At 42.5% G+C, this 6,000-nt stretch overlaps 1 protein-coding gene across 10 annotated transcripts in view; it reads left to right on the top strand.

Annotated features, from left to right (window-relative positions):
• Positions 1–701: 701 nt before the first annotated feature.
• The window catches only part of IPCEF1 (interaction protein for cytohesin exchange factors 1), a 167,893-nt gene continuing 162,594 nt past the window's right edge, over positions 702–6,000 (top strand). For all 10 annotated transcript variants that reach the window (XM_059889958.1, XM_024997091.2, XM_059889957.1 and 7 more), the window contains exon 1: positions 702–854. The gene's annotated coding sequence lies outside the window, so the exon portion shown is untranslated. The remainder of the gene's footprint in view (positions 855–6,000) is intronic.

The raw sequence follows: 6,000 nt of genomic DNA, 5'->3' as shown, positions 1-6,000 counted from the left end.
CTGTTTCAAATGACTTGATTCCTTTTGTTGCAAGTGGACCATAAGTACAGTGAGATCATGTTCTTTCCTCAAGAAGGTTTAAGGAGACAAGATGCTGCTATTGAAAAAGAGAAGTCAGAGGGCAGACATTTATTGATGGTGAGTTCAGGTCTCCCTAATTTTCCCGTCATTTTCCTTTTCGAGCACGTGAAATATAAGTTTTAAAGTTAGAGAATCTATTAATTATGCTGCAGGAGAAAGACAGGCTGACTTATTTTTAACATAAGATACTTTTTGCACATTTATCTGTGTCATCTATTTAGGAGTAATATGAACACTATGAGGTGAGAAAGAAGGGAAATGCAAAAGAACATTGAGCCTAAAAGAGGTTGATGATAAAAAAGCAGCATTTCAACTAAACCCACCAGGAACAGCTCTGCAAATGACCTCACCCCACCCCACCCCACCCTCGCCTGCAAATAAACATCTTTGCCTCCAAAATGAGAATGCAAAATGATGTAATGTTTCCCACGTGTGGCCTGGAAATGAACATACTGAATAGTGTTTAGTGATCAATGGAGTCTGACAGAGGAGATGTAACTAATTTACATGAATTGTGTCCTGTGTTTTGGAATCAAGGAAGGCTTATTAACAATAAGAAGGAAGAACAATGAGATTGGGGAAGTTAGAGATGACACTTCCTCTTCTTTTGAAAGAGCTTTATTCTCTGGCCAGCTTCTAATGGTCGTCTTGTGGAGCTGCCCCAGCTGTGGCTGCATACGGAGGAATCCTCAACCTTGACCTCAGAGTATTATGAATTTTCTGAAATCAGGGATAAAGAGCTGGTACTTGGATTTACTCTCTTTTTATTGCATGTAAGTAAAACCACTCCTTGGCTGACTTATAAAGTCATTGCTTGGCATCTCAAGATGGTGAAGCAATGGATACTCTGGCACTCTCTTTAAAATAGTGAGCTGTGAGTAAGATGTGACTCTTGGGATGTCATGTTTGCTCAGCTTTTCATAAACTTGCTGTTGGGAAGTCCAGTGCTACAGACACTTTTAGAGTCTTGAAGGAGAGAACTGTGAACTCTCCTCTCTTCTATTTCTGTAGTGGATGTTGTATTGATAACTGCTGGGACTGCAGACCACGGGTTTGATTTAGAGGAACAGTTTGGCATGTGTGTGGGTCCTGAGGAATTCATCTGGGAAAACACTCTGTGGCCACCCTCTTTTGAGAAGGTGTGTTCTTTGTAGAGAATCCTCCTTTGTATGCAGACCGCTGGAGGGGATTTTACTTTTAGATAAAAAGTCACAGGCTTGATAAGATATCTCTGTATGAAATGGGAAATTAGGTAATGTTGGTTCAGAGGTTTTTACCCAGGACGTCTGGAACGTTTGGTTTTCTTTGCTTGTGAATGTGTGAAAGAAACTTAATTGTAAGAGACAGGATTATAAGCCACCAAGGCATTGCTGACTGTAGTAGTGGAATTTATTAGTATGTAGGGGCCTGTGTGTTCTTAGGCATTGTATAGTCATACACAGACTCGGATTCCTCTACAGCTAATTAAAATTTGACTTGGAAATAGAAACAGAAAGAACATGGGTTTCCTTCTGCGCACATCATGCAAGTGAGAAGAAAAAGGACTTCAGTTTGTATATTTGTTGGTATACATATTCTTTATTTTTAAACGTCTCTCTCCTCTCTTTATATATCAAGTGTCTTTTCTGAAGATAGTCCATGTGTGAACTCTTACAGGCAAGCTGCGTTAAGCAGTATGGAAATAGGAAGTTCTTTCCTGTGGTGGCTTGCTGTGGCAATAAGTGATAAGAAGTTACTTCATGACTATTGCCTGACTTTCCTTTTTACTCGCGTATCCTTTTTGAGCAGTTCACTTCTGCTTTCCACCTGCTGTGGAGGCCAGGCAGAATGAGTTGGGAACTCAAGCAAGTTTAATGGGTAAATGGTGTATGAGAGTGAAGAAAATCCTATAAGCTCTTTGGTATTGAAGAAAATCGTACAAATGGAAGAATTACTGGACTCTTCAGTGCTCGGAACAGTGCCTGTCCCATACTAGGCTCTCAGTCAGTGTTTGTGCAATGAATGAATGATTGGGCTTATTCACAAAATGAGTGTGGTCTGGCAGTGTTTGCCTTATCTCTATGACTCAGGCACGTAAGGAAGTCCAGGTTGGAAAAGGTCAGAGTGAAGCAGGAGAGGAGAATATGAAGGTGGGAAGAGAAGAAAGGGTATATAGAAAAGACATGATAAGAAACCTTAAGAGTGGCGTTATGGTGGCCTGTGTAGAGGTGTAGAGGGGGGCGGAAGTGGTGATGGGGAAGGTGGTGAGGATGTAGAGTCTGAGCTGCCGGTAGAGATGATGGTTGAGGTCGTGGTGGATCCTGGAGGTGATGGTGGAGATGGTGGAGGTAGTGGTGGAGATCCTGGAGGTGGTGGTGGAGATATGGAGGTGGTGGTGGAGAGGGTGGAGGTGGTGGAGATGCTGGAGGTTGTAGTGGAGATGCTGGAGGTGGTGGTGGATACTGGAGGTGGTGATGGAGGTATTGGAGGTGGTGGTGGAGATACTGGAGGTGGTGGTGGATACTGGAGGTGGTGATGGAGGTACTGGAGGTGGTGGTGGATACTGGAGGTGGTGGAGATAGTGGAGGTGGTGGTGGAGATGGTGGAGGTGGTGGTGGATACTGGAGGTGGTGGTGGTTACTGGAGGTGGTGGTGGAGGTATTGGAGGTGGTGGTGGATACTTGAGGTGGTGGTGGAGATGGTGGAGGTGGTGGTGGATACTGGAGGTGGTGATGGAGGTACTGGATGTGGTGGTGGAGATGCTGGAGGTGGTGATGGAGGTCCTGGAGGTGGTGGTGGATACTGGAGGTTGTGGTGGATGCTGGAGGTGGTGGTGGAGATGGTGGAGGTGGTGGTGGATACTGGAGGTGGTGGTGGAGATCCTGGATGTGGTGGTGGAGATCCTGGAGGTGGTGGTGGAGATGCTGGAGGTGGTGGTGGAGATCCTGGAGGTTGTGGTGGATCCTGGAGGTGGTGGTGGAGATGGTCGAGGTGGTCATGGAGGGAATGGTAGAGGACGTGATAGAGCTGGTGGTGGAAATGGTGTTGAAAGTGGTGATAGTGGAGAGCGGTGTTGGTGAAGGTGACGGTAAAGATCCATAGATGTGATGGTAGAGATGATAGTGGTGGTGATGGAGGTGGCGGTGGAAGAAGTCGTGAAGTGGAGGTGATGATGGCGGGTAGTGTGATGTAGTCGGGAAACAGTTTGGGGATTAGACACATCTGTTCATAGTCTGTATCCACCACGTACTAGCTCTATGACCTCTGAACCTTCAAAGTGATAATTATAATAAAATGAGCTTTTTGTGCTGTCATGTAAGGATTAGAAATGCAGTTGCATGGTGCCTGCCATTGCATAGATCTTTACCAAATGGCAATTGCCAACAAATTTTCTTCAGTTTTTAAAACTCTATGGTCACACTTACAAATTTAATCACCAATTTATCTTTTTTTAATTTTGTGTTGTTTTTTACATTCATATAGGTTTCTCAAGAGGCAGGTCAGGTGGTCTGGTATTCCTATCTCTTTCAGAATTTTCCACAGTTTATTGTGGTCCACACAGTCAAAGGCTTTGGTATAGTCAATAAATCAGAAATAGATGATTTTCTGGAACTCTCTTGCTTTTTCCATGATCCAATGGATGTTGGCAATTTGATCTCTGGTTCCTCTGCCTTTTCTAAAACCAGCTTGAACATCTGGAAATTCATGGTTCATGTACTGCTGAAGCCTGGCCTGTAGAATTTTGACCAATACTTTATGCACCTGACCTGCCTCTTGAGAAACCTATATGCAGGTCAGGAAGCAACAGTTAGATCTGGACATGGAACAACAGACTGGTTCCAAATAGGAAAAGGAGTACATCAAGGCTGTATATTGTTACCCTGCTTGTTTAACTTATATGCAGAGTACATAATGAGAAACGCTGGGCTGGAAGAAGCACAAGCTGGAATCAAGGTTGCCAGGAGAAATATCAATAATCTCAGATATGCAGATGACACCACCCTTATGGCAGAAAGTGAAGAGGAACTAAAAAGCCTCTTGATGAAAGTGAAAGAGGAGAGTGAAAAAGTTGGCTTAAAGCTCAACATTCAGAAAACGAAGATCATGGCATCTGGTCCCATCACTTCATGAGAAATAGATGGGGAAACTGGATACAGTGTCAGACTTTATTTTTCTGGGCTCCAACATCACTGCAGATGGTGATTGCACCCATGAAATTAAAAGACGCTTACTCCTTGAAAGGAAAGTTATGACCAACCTATATAGCATATTGAAAAGCAGGGATATTACTTTGCCAACAAAGGTCCGTCTAGTCAAGGCTATGATTTTTCCAGTGGTCATGTATGGATGTGAGAGTTGGACTGTGAAGAAGGCTGAGTGCTGAAGAATTGATGCTTTTGAACTGTGGTGTTGGAGAAGACTCTTGAGAGTCCCTGGGACTGCAAGGAGATCCAACCAGTCCATCCTAAAGGAGATCAGTCCTGGGTGTTCATTGGGAGGACTGATGCTAAAGCTGAAACTCCAGTACTTTGGCAACCTCATGAGAAGAGTTGACTCATTGGAAAGGACTTTAATGCTTGGAGAGATTGGGGGCAGGAGGAGAAGGGGACTACAGAGGATGAGATGGCTGGATGGCATCACTGACTCGATAGACATGAGTTTGAGTCAACTCCAGGAGTTGGTGATGGACAGGGAGGTCTGGCGTGCTATGATTCATGGGGTTGCAAAGAGTCGGACATGACTGAGCGACTGAACTGAACTGGACTGAAATTTCATAAAATAAGCATGATTCATGAATTATTGATTAAAAATAAATTTTATATGCTTAGTTTTCAAGATTGTTAAATACATGATAGTGTATTAAAAAGACCATCAATAAAATGATGTTCTTGAAATATTGTGATATACTAAGGTTAAATTAATAAAAAGAAGAAACAACTTTCAGCTAAGTAAAACACTAAGACTGAGGTAAATATGTTAATGCATTAACATGTAATTAATTTGGTTTATGGGCTTCCCTCATAGCTCAGTCAGTAAAGAATTTGCCTGCAATGCAGGAGACCCAGGTTTGATTCTTGGGTCAGGAAGATCCCCTGGAGAAGGAAATGGCAACCCACTCCAGTATTCTTGCCTGGAGAATCCCATGGTCAGAGAAGCCTGGCAGGCTACAGTCCATGGGGTCAGAAGAGTCAGACATACTTAGGGACTGCACCACCACCACCAATTTGGTTTATAGCTGATGATAGTTTTATTTGTCTTCAAGCTTTTCTATTTTTTTTTCAAATTTTTCATTAGTGAAGCATATTGAGACTACCCTAATAATCTGAAAACAAAATAAATATGGAGTTAAAAAAATCAACGCAATTTTAACTCTCTTAATCTTCCACTAAGTAGTTTTTAGTTATAGTGTGCTAAACTTTGTGGTTCCTTGCAGTTGAATTGACATATTTAATCTTCATTGGGAATTCCCTTTGAGATTAAGTCTGGTGCAGAATTGTGTGACAGCTCTAAAGTGAGAATAGTGAACCAGATCCCCTCTGGGGCTGACTAGTCTACTTGGTTCCTGGAATAACATGAAAAAAGGCTATTTTCTCTAGATGATTTATAACTGCCTCTGAAGCTGTATTGGCTAACATTCTAGCAAGTTCAACAGTCAGTTGGATAGTTCTAAATTAAGTTTATATCTGCTGTCATAAGAGTAACTTATTTTTAAGGGAATATTGACATGTCTTTTTCATTTTGGTATACCTGGGGAGAGATCAGAAAAATATTTTTGTAGAGTAGCAAATATTTCTTCTTAGGATCTTGGCCATCCCACTCAGTACTGACCGGTCACTGTGGAGGAGGCCCTTATCAGAGACTTAACCAAAATCATTTATTTTGGCTTATAGGCACTGGAACAAATCTCCTGTCCTTGTGTTAGAAATGATCAAGTGAGAG

This window comes from Bos taurus, chromosome 9, assembly GCF_002263795.3.
Source record: "Bos taurus isolate L1 Dominette 01449 registration number 42190680 breed Hereford chromosome 9, ARS-UCD2.0, whole genome shotgun sequence".
In the NCBI taxonomy this organism is placed as follows: Eukaryota; Metazoa; Chordata; class Mammalia; order Artiodactyla; family Bovidae; genus Bos; species Bos taurus.
This window is presented reverse-complemented; position numbering and strand designations above follow the sequence as displayed.